At 45.8% G+C, this 19,366-nt stretch overlaps 1 protein-coding gene and 1 long non-coding RNA gene across 2 annotated transcripts in view; one reads left to right on the top strand and one right to left on the bottom strand.

The window, feature by feature from the left end:
- Nucleotides 1-19,366, top strand: part of HLCS (holocarboxylase synthetase) — a 193,182-nt gene that overhangs the window by 158,361 nt on the left and 15,455 nt on the right. The window lies entirely within an intron of this gene.
- LOC108636604 lies at nt 3,091-5,765 on the bottom strand. Its single transcript, XR_001918494.1, has 3 exons — nt 5,183-5,765; nt 3,421-3,578; nt 3,091-3,166 (listed from the first exon to the last, which is right to left on the bottom strand). It is a non-coding gene; the product is annotated as an uncharacterized LOC108636604 (long non-coding RNA).

The following is a 19,366-nucleotide window of genomic DNA, read 5'->3' as shown; positions in this document are numbered from 1 at the left end:
TTTAGAATTTTCACATCAATGTTTGTAAGTGAGGAGGGCCTCTTTTTTTTTTTTCTCCTTGCTTACTTACTTAGAACTGAGATTATGCTAGAATCATGAAGCAAATCAGGCAGTTTTCCCCCTTTTGCTAATTTGTGGAACACAATGGAATGTTTTCCGAGTTACTAATTGCAGCTGTTTTGAACCCCAGTTGCGCTCGGTTTACTTAAGCCACCAAAATATTTTTTAAAACCTTGTCCTTAATTAACCTTTCAAATTAAAAAGATACTTTTCTAGTCTCCCTGTTTTTCTTTTTTCCAGTGAGTGACCTAAATTAACTGTCGAGTTAATTTTTAATGAATATTTATCCACTCGTTCATTAGACATGCATTTAGATTTATTAGGTATTTGCTCTGCACAGGGCATTATCCCAGGCACTGGGGGAGAGATGAATGGCAAGAACCATGCCCTCATTTGTTCCAGGGTTCGCTCACCAGTTATTACTACCCAAGGCAGCATGTCTCATTCTGTGAAAGAAAGGGCTTGAACCAGGTGGGACTTTCAGACGTTTGTGTCTCATGAAATAATAATTTTGTCTGTCTATTGAGCCATAAAGGAATCACGTCCCAAATTTCCTAGCTTCAGTTAGAAACATATACATAGTCATTCATCAGATGTGTGTGAAGTATGTACTATATGCTTGGCAGTGTGTGTGGCACAGAAACTGTGAAGTCGATTTCAGCGTGTGTGCACTTATTTTTGTCTGACTCTTTGCAACGCCGTGGACTATAGCCTGCCAGGCTTCTCTGTCCATGGGATTTCATGTGCAAGAAATACTGGAGCGGGTCGTCATTTCCTCCTCCAAGGGGATCTTCCTGATCCAGGGACCCAGCTTGTGTCCCCTGCATCGGCAGGCAGATTCTTGACCACTGAGCCACCAGGGAAGCTGTCGATTTCAGCAATTTGTGTCAGAGATTGTTAGTACTTTGGCATCTGCATACTGTCATCATTTGCTCCCATTTTGAATATATTAAAATGTGTTTGAGGGCATGAGCTGCTCCAGAGGAGACCCCTGTGTTTCCACGTTCTTCCAGCCCTGCTGTGCTCACGAGCTCACAGATGCTTGTCACTGAGCACCATCCACATCCCTTAAGCGTAACAGGAGACGCAGTTCTACCTTTTTTTCCGTGTTTGCACCCCAGGTGTGATGACGTCCCACTGTTACCATGCTCTGTGGTTTTCAAAAAGAAATCAGGGGTTTCTAAAGTCTTAGCCTGGTGCCTCCGGAGAAGGCAGTGGCACCCCACTCCAGTACTCTTGCCTGGAAAATCCCATGGATGGAGGAGCCTGGTAGGCTGTAGTCCATGGGGTTGCTAAGAGTCGGACACGACTGAGCGACTTCACTTTCACTTTTTACTTTCATGCATTGGAGAAGGAAATGGCAACCCACTCCAGTGTTCCTGCCTGGAGAATCCCAGGGACGGGGGAGCTTGGTGGGCTGCCGTCTATGGGGTTGCACAGAGTCGGACACGACTGAAGTGACTTAGCAGCAGCAGCCTGGTGCCTCAGCCAGAGAAGCAAACTCAGACGTCTTCCTTTCCCTGGACTTACTCACCCCCCTGCTGACCTTCCATGGTCTGGTCTCAGGGCTGTAAGTGCCATCTCCATGATAATGGTTCCCAAATGAGTGTATGCACGCTAAGTCGCTTCAGTCGTGCCCGACTCTTTGAGACCCCAAAGACCGTGGCCCACCAGGCTATCCGTGAGGTTCTCCAGGCAAGAACACTACAGTGGGAGGGAGGTGGGAGGGGGGTTCAGGATGGGGGACGCATGTACATCCATGGCTGATTCATGTCAATGTATGAAGGCCTCAGAATTGCTGCTTCTTTTATTCAGTATAAAAATCCAGAATCCAGACCTACAAAGCCCTAACCCTGCTTTCTCCATGCCCCCCACATGCACCCACCAGCTCACATGCCTTCCCCCCTCCCCTGCAAAATGCACTTAGCACCTTGGTAACTTTGTTCTTCCTCTGACTGTTCTGCACCTTTAGTCTTCCTGTCCCCACTGCTTGGAGCTCTCCTCTTTCAGACACCTTCTCGGTAAACTCTCTCACTGCCCTTCTGCTCTCTATCAAAGGTCTGATCAGCAGGGTCTTCCTTGACCTTTCAACACAAAAACAACACCCCATCCCTGTCCCTTTCTTTCCCCGTCACTCTTTTATTTTAACCACGTTGACAATCTGTGTATTTACCTGTTAATTTGCATACCACCCCCTTACTGCCGTGCCCCCACCCCCCAACAGGAGTGCTTCCTCGGGAGCAAGGACAAAGCATTTTCACTGTAACAACCCATCTAGAGCCTGGATGAGGGTCTGGCACATAGTCCGCATTCGCTGAACTAGACGTATCCAGGCCAATGTGACCCAAGGAGCTTAAGGAGCTCGCCCCTTGGGAAAAGTCGTTCCAGGGAGTCCACAATGGGCGGCCCCATTTGCATCCCCAGCTGGTCTTTAGCCTAAGCTCAGACTCTAGGGTGAGCCATAAAACACATTCTATGGAAAAGCAAGCTGCTTTTTACATAGGCATGTTATGGGCTTCAGCTATCTGTCCACGTAGCTCCTAACTTAGCGGACTCTCATAGCAGCCCTATGAATGAGGCAGCAATTACCCCCATTTGATAGCTGACGAGCCTGAGGCTCAGAGAGGTTATGTAGTTGCCCAAGATTCTTGGCTGGAAATATCGGAGACAAGAGAAACCGACCATTTGTTCTAATAGTATCTTTTCTCACTGCAGGCATATTTCTTTGGAGTCTGATTTATGTTCAACATTTTCGCAAATTTTCCATGATTTCTACTCCGTAATTCTGGTGTGCATTTGTTTCAATATAAAAATACTATCTTAACCTGTCTCTTGGCTTACTCAGTATTTTTGCTTCTTGGAGTAACTCGAATGCACCCTAGTGAGGAGGTACCCTGTTTTTCTGTGTTTTTGTGACTCCTCTGATGGACACGAGCCTCGGGGTGTTCTTAACAGATTGTGAGAAGCAGGGGCCCTACAGAAAGTAATTATTCTGTCGACTTAAAAAATAGTCATAACCTAGAAGTGGAGAGTTATGTTTTATTTGGTGAGAATTTTTAGGTCTTCAAATCCAGGTGAAACAGCATCTCAAAGTGGCCTGAGAGAACTGTTCCGAGGAAGCAAAGGGGGGAGAAATCAGATTATACAGAAATCTGCAACAAGGGTCAAGTAGTCTGAACATCAAAAGATAATTGTTAGTTAAGGAAAACCAGATATCTTGAGTTAAGGAATTTAGGGCTTTTCTGTGCATGGGAAGATGCATGCATCTGGGCTCACTGAGATCATTCCTTTCATACGCATCTCAGCTATCTGGGCCCAGCGTCCTGCAGTTTGATTTCTCACATGCTTAGTTCTGCTCACCGGAGGGAGTGGTGGCAGCCTGATGGCTACTGGTTCACAGGTGGTGTTTTTCCCGGGCGCCCTCCAGGCTCAGAAATTCACATATCGAAGGCCGAAATCACTGATGACTGTGGCATCCTTGTTTATTCCTATGGCAGGAAATACTCCATTTCTCACTTCTAAGGTAATGTCCAGAAATGAATGAAATATTAGAAAAGTTTATTTTAAAAAAATCTTCAAATTGAGGTTCAGTTGATGCTGAGTTGTATGAGCTGTTATATATAAACAGCTTGGCTAATACCCCCTTATCAGTCATTCCACTTGCAAATATTTTCCCGCATTTAGTAAGGCTGTCTTTTTGGCTTTGTCAGTAGTTTTCCTTTGCTGTGTTCAAGGACAAAGTGAAGTGAAAGTCATTCAGTCGTGTCTGACTCTTTGCAACCCCATGGACTATATAGTCCATGGAATTCTCCAGGCTAGAATACTGGAGTGGGTAGCCTCTCGCTTCTCCAGGGGATCTTCCCAACCCAGGGGTTGAACCCAGGTCTCCCACATTGTGGGCGGATTCTTTACCAGCTGAACCACAAGGAAGCCCAAGAACACTGGGGTGGGTAGCCTATCCCTTCTCCAGCGGATCTTCCCAACCCAGGAATCGAATCAGGGTCTCCTGCATTACAGGCAGATTCTTTAGCAACTGAGCTATCAGGGAAGCCCTGATAATAGGTCAGAAGGGTAATTTAAAGACTCAACCAGGAGGATCCCCTGGAGGAGGAAATGGCAACCCACTCCAGTATTCTTGCTGAAGAATCCCACAGACAGAGTAGCCTGGTGGGCTATGGTCCATGGGTCCCAAAGAGTTGGACACAGCATACATAAGTGACTTAGCATACATAATGATCTCAAGAACTTTAACTTTTTATTTTTCTAAATAAAGTAAAAGTGTCTCCTTTTTGTAGAAATCATCTGAGCCTGTGAACAGATCATTTAATTAGAGATAAAGGCACATTAGGGATTCAAGTTTGTAAACATTTCTACAAAGATAGGAAAGTGCTTGCAAATCTCAGTAACAGTGGGATGAAGAGGAATTACTACACATTTCCCTCCATATCCAGTACTGGTCAGCGGACCCAGGTTCTGGATAATCTTAGATCCAGTTACCACAAGGTCGTTTAGCAGGTGACTTCATAGGAAATTACCAGTATAGTGAGGATGTAGATAGCATTTTCCATCCAAGGCACTGTGAGAAGGCTTCTCTTCCCAGAGGCTTTCTGCCATCTTCCTTTTCCCTCCCTTGGCTGTAGTTCCAAGAAGCACCACGTGTCTTAATAGTGCCATAGTTCTGAGATAAGACGATAGCTGTAGGTTTCATTATTTGAGAGCACTTATTTGATGTGGGTACCAGGCTTCCCCAGGTGGCGCTAAGTGGTAAAGAACCCATCTGCCAATGCAGGAGACTCAAGAGACCTGGGTTTGGTCCCTGGGTCGAGAAGATCCCGTGGAGGAGGGCATGTTATCCCACTCCAGTATTCGTGCCTGGAGAGTCCCATGGACAGAGGAGCCTGGCAGGCTTCGGTCCATAGGGTCACAAAGAATCAGACAGGACTGAAGCGACCTGGCACTCACATACCAGGCATGCCTCTTGCTAGCTCTGTGACTCTGAATGAGTAACTTCACCTTCTCCATCTGCAAGTGGGGTTGCATTAAGATCAATACTGTTCCCCAACGTGGAGCCCTGTCCTGAGGATTGAATGAGGATTGAATGAGATCACCAGCAGGGGCTCACCTGGGCTGATGGAATGAAACCAGTTGCAGACGAGGCTCCCTCTCTGCAGGAATCCCAGGAAAGTGTCACTGGTGCAGGTCTGTTGAAACCAGAGGAATGGCAGTGATTTTCTGTGGCTCCACCCAGCCCTTCTGCCCTATAACAACCCGCTGCTTGTCAGCAGGTGGCAGCTGCTCCCAGAGCAAGCTTCTTCTTCCTGCCGTGTGACCAAAAAAAAAAAAAAAAAAGGCTGCCGGCCCCCAGGGATTAGCGCTGGGCGCCGGTGGCGTGGCCGCCCGGTGATTTAACCAGGGTCCTTTTGCAGGTTTCACTCTTGGCACCTGGCTAATGGGATGGGGATTTAGGGACCCGACAGCGAGACTGCCTTTTCCTGCTCTGCGCAGCACAGTCCTGCGTGCCTTGGCCACAGGCAGCCTGGGTGTCAAGGCGCACGCTCCTCCCCTTCCACGGCTGCGCCGTGCCTTCCTGGACACTGCTCTTATTTTGCCACTTTTCCTCAGGGGGGGTCACTGCAGAAACCTGCTCCATCCATTCCAAGTGGCCCTTTCTAAGTGATGTGAGAACACCCATTCTAACCTGGCATTTTTTTTTTCTTTCATCCCTTTCCCCCTCTTTCCTTTTTTCTCTTCCCTTTGCAAAGATGTTTTTTTCTTCTGGGGGTGGCTCCCCACAAGGTTTCTGAAGCCACGGAAACTGAATCCTTGGGCTTCTCGCAGACAGGCCCCGGTGACGCAGCCGCACTCCACATGGCCCCGTAGCCCCGTAGTCCGCTCCCCTCCATCACGTGCTCCGAGAGGGCCCACCTTCCAGGGTGCCCCGGTGGTGCTGCTCTGAGCCCCAGCCTGCCCGTTGGTGGTTTCCCCATCACTCTCTATTTCTCTCATACAGTGCAAACCCACCTACAATAGGTTACATTTAATGGGGTGAGAAAAATCCACCCTGGAAGAGAAAAGTCACAGGTGAGGTCAGACTGCTTCCTCCTGGGAGGGCAAACGATAGTCTCCCTTCTGGCTCCCACACCGAAAATTCTCCTACAAAAGAGCTCTTTTTATGTTTGATGTATTGCTTTTAAAAAACAAATCCTTCATGTTTTTTTCATTTTTGGTTCATACCTCTTGGCCGACCCAGCAGGAATTTGGCAGCTGAAGGCGATGCTTCTCGAAAAAGCTCAAAGCTGCCTCGCTGAGAGTCACCGGCTGCTGAGGGGGACTGGGTGCCTGGCTGGGAGGCAGGCTGGGGAGGGCTGGGCGTGCCATTCCAGTCTGCAAGAGTTAAAGGGCTTACCGTGTTGACACTGATAGTGTGGCGGGGGAGCTCCTTACACAGGTTTTGCTAGTTGCTGTATGTCTGAAATTTATTTATAATCAAGTGTTTTTTAAGAGTTACCCAAGGCACAGCACAGTATGTATGGATTTTGTTTTGGACGAGCCCGTATCTTGCTATTTTTTCCCAGTGTGAAATCTCTTCTACTATGATTCATGTTCCAGAAGATCTCCAAGAAGTTATATTTAACCCACTGTAAATATAAGCAAGCTCAAACAAAGACACACCTTAATTTATTACTTCATTTTATTCTATTTACAAAGCACACTGTCCAACACCTGAATTTGTTGCTTTAAAAAAAAAAACCAGAAGCCACGCCAGTGCCACTTCAGCAATTCTGCTGACTCCATAATTGTTTTTAAATGGAGAGAACACCAGAATTACCATCTTGTGCTTCTGGAAACTCAAGCGTTCTGCAGGAGGCTGAGGAATTGACGGCTTGCCAGAAGGGTTATACAGCATCGCCTGACCCTCGTTCCAGTGCAGACAGCCCCCCTTGCTTGTCTGAGTCTTGACAGACCAGATTGGAACATTCCTGCTGCCTTCTGGATCTTTCTTTGTGGATGAGTAGAAACATAAGACTCAGAGAAAAGCAGCCAAACACGGACTATGTCATTACGATTATTTTTGTCTTTACTCTGAATATAGGAGCCAAGATGACATCATAGGGCCCTACTTCACAATTCATTGAACTTCATTTTTCACCCACTAAATTAGCCACCAAAAAAAACCAAAGCAAAACAAAACACAGGACCCAAAAAAAACCCATGTTTCTCAGTGTTATCCAAGATGGGCAAAGATATAATAAAACAAGTATGGATACTCTTAAATCTTGTTTTAAATCTTGGTGGACGTGTAAATTGGAAAATCCTTTCGAGAAGCAATTTGGAAGTAGGCATCAGGAATCAAAGATCATATTCTTTGACCCAATAATCTACTTCTGCTGCTGCTGCTACTGCTAGAACCCTACTTCTAGTAATCTAGAAATAGTCAGATATATGTGAAAATCCATACTCTGGAAGATTTATAATCAGATATGAATAGTACACGATCAGTAATTTAATTTAATTAAATAAATAGTACACAATCACTGGGAATGTTATCCATCAACAGAAAGACTAACAATATAGAGAAATGGCCAGAGCAGTTAAAATAAATTATAGTTAGAAGATTAAAACCTTTAAAATGTACATGCGTGAAAGGACTAGAAAATATGGGAAAGTAATAATAGTTGTTAGGATAAATAATTAAAGCTTTCATTTCTGTTTGCCAAACTACCTATATAGTATGATTACTTTCATAAATTAAAAATCTTGCATACCTCTAACCATTGTTAAGGGAAAATATTAATTTAACTGCCATGAATTTAGAATTTATGATTACTATCTGGACAGAGGTTAAATTGGAATTTCCTCTATTGATGGGCACAGACAAAATTACAGGCAAAATGTTTAAATTACTTTCGTAGTTTAAGTCCAGTCATTTTTTTTTTAAGCATACTTTAGTTAACTGAATGCATTTGTAAGAAGTAGAACTGTATTAGAAGACTTTTTTCCCACCACACCAGACTACTGTTGTCTGACTCAACGGTTTCATTCTCTTTTTGACAATTACTGGAGGAGGCGGCGTCTAAGTGTTTAAGAAGAAAGAGCAGGGCATGTCAGGTGGCGAGCATGGCTGTAGGAAATGGACTGTTTTGTTGCCCTTTTCTAATAGGACAATCGATGCATTCATTTGCTAACTGGAGGGACTCTCTCATACCCACTAGAACTTTCTTTGTCGAAGAATATATTCCTCACACCACCCTGCAAAAACAACAAAATCCATTGCCAGCAAGAACTGCGTACGGCTGCACCCCAGTTTATAGGAAAGGGGGTGACTGCAGTCAGAGCTCCCGCCCCTGCTCCAGAGTATCATGACTTCATCTTTACCAAAGACTTCATTCATCCTCGCTAAAAATCCTCTGAGTTTTTATAACTTCAGGATTCTTTTAATAACACGCTCCTTTTCTATAATGCCCTCTGACTGTAACCCAGTCCATAAACCTCTCTCCCAGACCCCTCCCTGAAGGCCTCCTCAGCCCCCCATTACAGACAGGGTCTGCAGGGGGAACTTTCATCTTCCTCGTTGCCTTTTAATGCTTATCGTAAAAAGCGGTCTGAGAAGTTACAGGCAGCTTCATTACATGGAGGCACACCAGCAATCTCCATTTCATTAGGATGCTAGGTTCAGCTCCACCGCTCTCGGCTCACCGAGGGTCATTTGCTGGAGCAGCGTGAGCAGCAGGTCCAAGGTCCTGTCGATACCCACGATCCGCAGAAGAACCAACTCTGGTCCCGCATGCTCCGCTGCTTTGCTCTGCGTGTGTGCGTCCCAGCAGCACGTGGACCCAGGTCACTGGGCGTGGTGGGTCGTCGTCCGAGGTACCCTGCAGATTGGCCGGCTGTGTGTGTTCCTCGAGGTGCGTTGTGCAGGCATTTAGGAGGGTTACAGAGGGGCATATGCACAGTGCCGCCTCAGGAGGACCAAGTGCCATCCCTAGGAGATGCCATGGTCTTATGGGGGTGGTCACCAAACGGCTCACTAGACGGAGTTGAGTGCGTGCAACAGAACGGAAACAGAAAAACCTGTGACCCAACTCCAGGCAAGCCGAGCTATAACAGCCAAAGAAATATACACGGGGCCACTGGGATCCACCAGGAACCCTGACAACCCTCATAGTCAATGGATACCATTAACTAGATAACTCTTGAGAGTCCCTTGGACAGCAAGGAGATCCAACCAGTCCATCCTAAAGGAAATCAGTCCTGAATATTCATTGGAAGGACTGATGCTGAAGCTGAAACTCCAGTACTTTGGCCACCTGATAGGAAGGACTGACTCATTTGGAAAGACCCTGATGCTGGGGAAGATTGAAGGCGGGAGGAGAAGGGGATGACAGAGGATGAGATGGTTGGATGGCATCACCGACTCGATAGACATGAATGTGAGTAAGCTCCGGGAGTTGGTGATGGACAGGGAAGCCTGGTGTGCTGCAATCCTTGGGGTCGCAAAGAGTTGGACACGACTGAATGACTGAACTGCACTAACTAGATAACAGCAGAAATGGTTTCTGGTCTTGTCTTCAGCACAGGCGGTCTTGGCCTTGATCGGCCTGGGGATGATGAGCACCAGCGTCAGGCAGCCCTAGATGACTTTATCAGGTGTTTCCAGGGTCTTTTCTCTTAATCTTCTTTACAGTCAGGGATGTAAGAAGGAGACATCAGATGATTCCTCTTTTTCCAGAATGTCCTTATGAGAGAGCACCTTGGGTGGAGAATGCCTTTATTAATCCAGAGCACTCAAGTTGCCAGCCCTCCTTGAGGGCTCACTGTGGGGGGGTGGTCCATCTCTTATCCCAGTGGGTTAGCTAAAGACTGCAGTGTGCTCGGTACTCTGCTCAGGGTGCCCATGCAGGGCGACCCGTTCCTTCCTCCCAGGGCCCTGTAAAGAGATAAAACCTAGTTTTATGCACAGGGACAGGGACTTGGCATAGAGAGGTGACCCCAGAGATGCACCCACCCCAAGCAAAAGCACCTCTGTTGGGTTTTCTGTGACCCCCACTGTGGTAGAGGATCGCTGCTCCAGAAGCCCCTCAGCCTGATCGAACCAAGTGCCCCCTGAACGGTGGTTGTGCTGGAGCTGGAATGGCCTGGCACTCTCTCAAAGGCAGACACTCCATTGCCAATTTTCCGCCAAGATGAAAATGGTATTGGCTGAAACTCCGATACTTTGACCACCTGATGCAAAGAACTGACTCGTTGGAGAAGACCCTGATGCTGGGAAAGACTGAGGACAGGAGGAGAAGGGGACGACAGAGGACGAGATGGTTGGATGGCATCACTGACTCAATGGACATGAGTGTGAGTAAAGTCCAGGAGTTGGTGATGGACAGGGAGGCGTGGCGTGCTGCAGTCCATGGGGTCACAAAGAGTTGGATATGACTGAGCGACTGAACTCACTGACAATGGTGCCCCATCCCACCTGGTCCTGGGAGACACCCTTAGAAGAGCATCCCAAGTTACATCAGGGCTTGCAGCGGAAGTGACAGTGCCCTGGTGCTCACCAACCAAGGTCAGCTTAGTTTCCACACGTGTTCACATCTTTAAATGCAATTCATGTGCCTTGTCCTCTCTCCCCCGACTCTACCCTTCAGGAAGTGAGCCATCTCCCCCTTACCCTTGATGCCTCTTATTATCCCTAGGACTTAGATGGCCTGCATGGTCTTGTGTTGCTGACTATGCTTGCTGCCGAGGTCTTTTTCTCCCTGGTTTGATTAAACATTCAGTGAGAATGCACCATTATGTAACATTTCTTCACATATATCTTCCATATATCTAACATGGCATTTTAATTAATAGGAATCCAGTAACCGTCTTTATTATTAAAACTCCACCCCGTTGGACGTACTCTGTTATTGTTTCAGATGGTTCAGGATGCCTTTAAAAAAAGTTTTTTTTTAAAGGGAAAGGAAACAAAGAAAATGCATGGGAAAGATTTATGTATTTAGTTGGGGGAGGGGGAAATTAAACTCCTCATAATAGTTTTTAAATTAAATTTCATACTCGTCCAAATCCTTTCCTTCTCCACCCCTTCCTCTGATATTCCCTCACTCATTAAAGCATAGGATTTTGATGGTATTCGCAGGGAAGCTGATTTACTGGAATAAAGAAGTTCTTTAAGTTTTAAATTTTGGAACTCTCCCAGTGTGTCTGAACCCGGGTTTCAGATTTTACTGGCATTTTGTTGGCAGAGCAGTCTTTGGAGCCCGTCCTTATTTGAGCATGTTTCCTAACACCTTCGGCGGTATGGTACTATGGTTTTTAGATTTTAAAAAAAAAACAGTTTAAATAGAAAAGCATATATAAACATATACAGAAGATTGATTCTGAAATGTCCAGCAAAATAAAAGGACAGTGAAACTCAAAAGTTATCAAATGAGAAGCACTTTATTTTTAAAGCAAGGAAATTCTTTTTTTCTTTTTTTAATATTTAGTTTTAGTTGCACTGGGTCTTACTTGCTGGATGTGGGCTTTCTCCAGCTGCGATGAGCAGTAGCTCCTCTCGAGTTGCGGTGCGCAGCCTTCTCACTGCGGTGGTCTCTTGTTGTGGAGCATGGCTCCGTGGCCTCAGCAGCCGTGGCCCACGGGCTCAGTTGCCCCATGGCAGGCAGGATCCTCCCGAACCAGGGATTGAACTGCTGTCCTCTGCATTGCAAGGCAGCTTGCTAACCACGGGACCACCAGGGAAGCCCGAGAAAGCGCTTCCTTTTTAAGAGGTAGGGGATGAAGACAAGGATACCAGGAGAGGAGTGTTTTCGGGACAAACCCTAGGAAGGCTGACATTTCATCTGCGTGCCTTCTCCTCTCCACGCACAAGTGTCCTGATGACTTAGGGCTGAGCATACTGAACCTCCACTGCCCTGGGCACATGGTGGGGACGGCAGTCACCAGGACCACAGACAGAGTCCACTGAGGCGATGGGAAAGCTTGTGGAGGTGAGGGGGGTGATGGGCTTTAAGCGTGGAGGGTCTCCAGAGATGCCACAGAGGGAATCCCTTGTCACCCCTGGGCCTGAAGGGACAAGGGATGAAACAGTATCTCCCAGAACCCCCTGGAGAATCTGTGCGAGCAGAGACTGAGTCCCAGCGCTGGGAAAGAGGGAGTGAGATGCTCTGAGACCCAAAGCTAGTGTCCTACTCAGTGAGACAGGAACAAGGGCAGTTCTGGTCAACAACCCGCACTTCTGTTTAACATCATCCTAGAAATGTTGGCCAATTCAGACAGACAAGAGTCTGCCTGCCAAAGCAGGAGCTGCTGGTTTGATCCCTAGGTCGGGAAGATCCCCTGGAGGAGGAGATGGCAAACCACTCTAGTATTCTTGCCTGGGAAATCCCATGGACAGAGGAGCCTGGCAGGCTACAGTCCAGGGGTCGTAAAAGAGCCCAATATGGTTTTATGAGAAAATAACAGCCACCAAAATGGAGAGAGAAGTAAAACTATCTCTCCTTGCACCTGATAGGATAGCATACCTGGGAAACCTTAGAGAATCAATGATAAAACTAACTAAGAATTCAGTAAGGGAGCAGGCTATAAAACGTTCTAGCAAGGAGCCCAAGCCGAAACCAATCTCAAGGGTCAACAGAGTTGGCTAGAAAATGGGACTGGGGAGGCAGGGGGCTGGAAAATGATCATCTGAAGGAAAATCTGTTCTAGAATTGGACTCTGCACCAGGTTTGGTTCATGGGGGCTATATACCCAGCATATCATGGAGCAAAGCCCTGCATTAAAGAAAGAGGCCCCTTGTCCCATTGAGTGAAGAGTTAAGCTGGTGCTAAGCTTCCTGGTCGAGCAAGCTCTGGCATGCTGCTCGCTCTCTGCAGGGTGGGGTGCACAAGAGGCTCCAGAGAGAGGTCTGAGCATGAGAGGGAAGAAGGGTGACATCTAGGGCAGCAGGGTGGTGAAAGGATCAGTGGTTTGGGGGCCAGCTGGCAGGGGCAGAGATTTCTTCCTTGTAATTACCCTTAAAATGGCAACCATCTTGGGGTGGAAAAACCAGTGCCCAGGAAGGGCGTTTAAGTGGCAGGGTGTAGCCTCCCTTTCTAGAGGAAGAAATTCATTACCTTCACGTTGCTTTGTCTGCCCAGATGTTTCAGCAGCCACTTGGCTCTGCAGGCAAGGAAACTGCTTATTACAGTGTTTTATGTAAATGTAGTTAGGAAAGAATAGAATGTTTGAGACTGAACGTGTATAGAGCAGGCAAGAATACCTCTGCAGACATGCGCCGCAGACGTAATGGACTTTGGAGCAAGCGTGGTGGTGTTTGGTTTTTAAACGTTTAGGACGACACTATTTCCATTCTTAAAAAAGGACCCCATTTTGATTTTACTCTTGGGTATAAACTTTCATAATTTTTCAGAAAAAGTATACCTATGAACAGATATAAGCCATTCCTTGCTCCTAGACAGGACAACTTAACACCCCAAAGATGTCAATTCTGTCCAAGGGCACAGGTTCAGTCCCTGGTCAGGGAACTAAAATCGGATTCCACATGGCCGAACAAAACGAAATAATCACTGACCAAATGGTGACTTTCTGTAAGGAAGCACGAGAAAGGAAAATATGCAATTATCTGTTCCTGTGTTCAGAAAGAATCACGAGAACAATAAACCAGTAACTAAGACGAGTTGAATTGTTAATTGTAGAAAGAAGTTTGATGGGAAGACTTCAATAGAAGGAATAAGTGGGAGGAAAGGGACACTTCTCAGAGTTTACTTTTCTGTACAGTTTTAACTCTTGGAATCAAGTTAAAGAATAAAGAAACAAGAATGGCAGGGTGATTCTGCAATGGAACACAAAAGTACAGTTCAACCTCACCTTATTTCTGAAGACTTAACATAGCTGCGCTCAAGTAAAAGAGAAGACGAACAAACCCTAAGAACTTTAAAGCACAGTAGCTGACTATACCCTCAGGCTAAAGACAAGAAGAACTGGAGAACCCTAGTTAGTACGTTTGTTTTTCACAGTAGCACAGGTCAGCAATTCTGAAACCACTTTCTGTGTGTCAGAGTGTTGAGCAAATAAGTAAATATATTTGAGATAATGGGAGCCAGATTTCTCATTATTTGAGAAGGAAGTTACAGATACAGAAAGGGGGAGAAGAGGAACTTCCCTGGAGGCCCAGTGGTTAAGACTCCATGCTTTCAACGCAGGGGCTGCAGTTTCCATCCCTGGTTGGGGAACTAAGATCCTACCTGCTGCTCAGCATGGCAAAACGAAATGAAATAAAATAATAAAATAAAGGAGAGTAAAATGGGCCTAGTGCTGTTGGTTTGGAACTGGGAATTTTCAATTAATTCATGATGTTGGTTTTTTTTTAAATTCATGGGTTTCAAGATGGCTGGACTGATGGAAAAAAAGGAAGGAAACACGTGCACTTTTTTGTTCTTTCCTAACACCCAGATTTGTTTTTTAAACACCATTCTCCTCTAAAAGGAACCAGAGCTCCTTGGAGAAAAGGCCAGGTCCAGGGCTGGTCCTGGGAAAGTTCAGGATGGGCGTGGAACCTCTTCTTCTTGCCAAAAAGTAAGGAAGTGCTGAAAGATGACAGGGCCTTGTCAGCAGGAGACAGACATCAGCTTGAAGAAGCTTCTACTTGCCAAATCTGGGATAATAGGGGCATCAAAATAAACAATGATAGGAAAAATCTACAGAATAAAGAAGACTCCACAAGTTCACTCTGCTAGAAAGAAAGGAAGAAAAGAAAAGCATGTGCGAGAGGAAGAAAAAGCTCTTCCTTATAGTAGCGTTGCAACAAGTACACCTGGAGGAAATGATGGAGTCAGAGAAACCACTCTTTAGCAGCATCAAATAAATAACTGATGTGAGTAAAATCATCATCTATGGATGCTAAGACTAGTAGATTAAATTTCATGGGAAATGGGATATTCATCTCCCCACATGTACTTAATTAACTACAGTGGGAAACTGGCACCTTGGCAGTGGAAAACCCCTAGCACACCCCACCTTACCCAAGTGGGCCAACCGTAATGCACCAGTACCAGGACCGGCAACACCAGGTGCTTCCTGACACGGGGCATTGAGAAGGTTGTTGATTAGTTGCTAAGATCCTGGTGCTGGAAGAGACTGAGGGCGAAAGGAGAAGGGGGCGACAGAGGACGAGATGGCATCATCGACCCAAGACGTGAATTTGAGCAAACTCCAGGAGATAGTGAAGGACAGGGGAGCCTGAAGTGCTGCAGTCCACGTGGTTGCAAAGAGTCGGACGTGCCTGAGTGACTGGACAACCACCACATGATAGTAGATGTACCACGCCGATACAAGATGTTAATTACAGGGAAACCAGTTGGGGTGAGGTTGAGGGAGTATATGGAACCCTGTGCATTCTGCTCAGTCTTTCTTTCATTCTTTAGGGTCTCGTTGTTGTTTTGGTCACACTGCGTGGTGTGCAGGATCTTAGTTCCCCAACCAGGGATTCAACCGGTGTCCCCTGCAGTGGGAGCTCGGAGTCCTCACTGCTGGACCACCAGGGAAGTCCCTGATTTTTTTTTTAATAAACCTAAAGCCACTCAAAAAATAAAGGCTATTAATTAAAATAAATTCTAGATTGTCACACAAGCATTATATGAAATTCAGATTTCTGTGTCAGTATAATTTCTTTGAAACACAGCCAGGTGTATTTACATGTTGTGTATAGTTGCTTTTGTGCTTAGACAGAAGGATTGAATAGTTGCCATGGAAACCATACAGCTCACAAAAGACTATATAATATTTACTCTCTAGTCTTTACAGAAAAATGTTTGCTGATCCCCAGGTTCGATAACAGTGTTGTATCATTGTTAAGTTCTTGATTTTGATCATTGTATGTTGATGAATGTTAAATCATACCCTTACTTTTTCAGAAAGATACACCGAAGAATATGGGGATAAAGAGACATTATGGCTGCAACTTACTCTCACATAGTTCAGAAAAAAGAATTATGGACAGACTATGGAGTATCCTATGTGGTAAAAAAAAAAAGTCAACATTTGGGAAATCTTGGTGCTGGGTGAAGTTCAGTTCAGTTCAGTCACTCAGTCGTATCTGACTCTCTGTGACCCCATGGACCGCAGCACGCCAGGCTTCCCTGTCCATCACCAACTCCCGGAGTTTACTCAAACTCATGTCCATTGAGTCGGTGATGCTGGGTGAAGGGCAGGTAGGAGTTCTTCATACAGTATCCTCACAAGTTTTCTGTAAGTCTGGTTTTATTTCAAAGTAAAAGGTTGAAAGCAAAATGAACAAAAGATCATGGGCCTCAGAACCAACCAGAACTTGAATCCCTGATTTGCTGGCTCCATGGCCTCAGAGAAGTGGTTTTCCCTTTCCAAGACTGTGTCCTCATCTGACTTGCAAAGCGTAGATGAGATAATGCCTGTAGAGGGTGACTTGTAGTGCAGAAAATCAGCACTGATTCCAGGTGGCCAAGCTGAAAGGTCTACAGTGCCTTCAGGAAGATGATTCCCAGAGGTCTGCTTCCTTATGGTCAGGATGAGTCAGTCCATCTTCTGAAATGGCAGCCGCGTTTCCAAACAAAATGCCCTCTGTTGGGGTAAGGGAGCCATGATGACGACTCCAGTTGAAGATGATGGACTCTGATCAGCCTGAGAGGAGTGTTGCGGAAATGCTTGCTGTGATCTGGGGACTCCTAGTGGAGGGGTTAGGACATGGTCTGAGTTCCCACGTGTGGTGGCAGTTTTATGCTGAGGATCTAGGATCAGGACTGCCTTGGAAGCTTGGCCTGAGAGGTTGTTGTTGTTTAGTTACGAAGTCACGTTCAACTCTTTTTGTGACCCCATGGACTGTAGCCTGTTAGGCTCCTCTGTCCATGGAATCTTCCAGGCAAGAATACTGGAGTGTATTGCCATTTCTTCCTCCAGGGGATCTTTTCCAACCAGGGATCAAACCCGCATCTCCTGCATTGCAGGCAGATTCTTTACCACTGAGCCATCAGGGCTGCCCTCTGTGAATTCTATAACAGCATTGGTCTAAGGTTGCAGGTGAAATTGTTACTGTTGTTGCTGTTTAGTCACTAAATCATGTCTCTCTCTTTGACCCCATGGACTGTAGCCTGCCAGGCTCCTCTGTCCATGGAGGTGATGCTCAGACATCTGATATTTATGGCGCAATATCAGGGGTAAGAAACAATGGTTTGAGTTTATCTTGAGTAATACAGACGAAAACAATAAATGCTTGATGGACTGGAAGGTGCCTCAGTCTGAAAGCTGAGTCCACAGGACGCCCTTCCTGTGAGCAGTTAAGTGATTTGGCAGTAGAGTAGATGCTGCTCTGTATGAGGTTGGAAATGGGGAAGATTAGATAAAAACCTATGAGTGATTGGGATGCTAGGAGATATGGAATGCTATCAGAGCAGCTGACCCCAGACATCCTTCAGCAGGAGGACAGGTGGGGCCTCTGCTTCTGGGGCGCACCCAGGGGAGGCGTGACGGTTCTACTCTCGGGCAGTCCACACTCCCGCTTTCCTCTAACTGAAATAACTGCTCCTCCTGTTATATTATACACCAAACACGGCTAAGGGAAAATGATCTAGAGCTTACTTCTTTGACAGCATTCCAGAAAGGCAGACTGATGGTGGGTAGCTTTAAATGTCAAACCCAGAAGATAACAGAAGAACCACAGTAGTAAAACTGTTGTGCCTGTGTGTAGCGCTGACCAAAATTATTTGTAAGCAGTAACATACAAAATGTGTTATCTCTAAAAGCCAATAACCTAAAAACGTATTATCTTTGAAAAGTCAAATAGATACTTCAACCAACTGTTTATACCTTTGCTAAGTGAGTTTGGAGACCCTCAAACTGGAAATGAAGATTTTTTGCAACCCAGCTGTAAGTGTTAATCTAAACGCTTTTTAGCCCAGCTTCAGATCAGGTTAGTATGTGTGTGTAAGAGAGATGGGAGAGGGGACGAGAGGTTCGGGGAAGAGACATTACCTCTAGACTTTGTGAACGGTCCAAAACCAGACGTGTTCTACCCCTTCTTCTCCTCTCCTTCTCCTTGACCACCCTCCTTACCCCAAGAGGAGGAAATGTGAGGCCTTCCTCTGTGTTGGAAGTAAGAAGTTCTGGGATCTACAACCAAGAGAAAGTGATGCTTTAAGCACCAATGCTGTGATGGAGCATCTTGTGTATCCCTTCACGCTTCGTTCTTAGGGAGCCTGAGACCACACCAGGTGTTCTGTGTCCTAGGTGACTGAGAGATGGAGAGAGGAGGAGCCCGTCACTCAATGTTAGTTCATGTCAACACTGGGGTTCAAATCCAGACCTGTCCCATTTCCTGAGTCACCTCTGCCGTGACATTTCTCAAGTTCCCCGGGAACCTTTCGTTTCCCGCCAGGAGCAGTAACCCCCTGGTCCCTGGATAACACCGTGCTCTTCTGGGACTATTGGTCTCTGCTTGGCCCCCAAATGCCTAGCTCTCTGTTCTGAAGTCGCTGGTCCAGGGTCCAGCATCTTTCACCCTAGACCATCTCCCTGTGCATGTCAGAGCCCTACCACCCTCCTTGCTCCAGTATACGCATTCTTGGGAGCAGAAAACACGATTCATTTTCTTTCCAAAAGCGATACTGTGCATTCTTAAATAGAAGGCAACTTTAAAAAAAATTGATTGTACTTTTAGAGTGAAACGTTTTTTAAAAATCCTTAAATTTTAGGTTTTGAACTTTGTTTAAAAAAAGTGATGCTCAGATATAATGGTTGGTGTTCCCAATGTACTACATTTGAAACCCCCCCCCCTTTTTTTTCCTGATGATGAATGCACTCCAAGTATAGAAACAGTGGAAAATTCAGACAAAATATAATGAAACTAAAAACCACTTGGAATCTTAACTCCCAGAGATTGCACAGAAGAGCACAATGAAGAAACTAAAGCCATGATATAATTCTACATCCTCCTTCTGGATGTAGCCACTGTTAATAGGTGTCCTGTATTTGTCTAAGAATGCACATCGGAATACATAGCTTACGTAGGTGGGCTCATACCATGATGTTGTTTTTAAGCCTTTTTTTTTTTATTGCCAACAAAATAAAAATGTCCATAACTAAATATCTACTTCATTTTAAGAGTTCAGGGACTTCCCTAGTGGTCCACTGGTGAAGACTCTGCTTTCACTGCACGGGGCCTGAGTTCCCTGGTTGGCGCAGCCAAAAATAAATAAGCAAGAATGAGAGTCCTTCCAATCATCAGAAGATATTTTGTATAATAGATTGTGTGTGTGTCGTAGTTTTTAAGAGGAAAAGTATAGAA

This window comes from Capra hircus, chromosome 1 (assembly GCF_001704415.2).
Source record: "Capra hircus breed San Clemente chromosome 1, ASM170441v1, whole genome shotgun sequence".
In the NCBI taxonomy this organism is placed as follows: Eukaryota; Metazoa; Chordata; class Mammalia; order Artiodactyla; family Bovidae; genus Capra; species Capra hircus.
The sequence above is the reverse complement of the archived record's forward strand: the minus strand, read 5'-3'. Positions and strand labels throughout refer to the sequence as shown.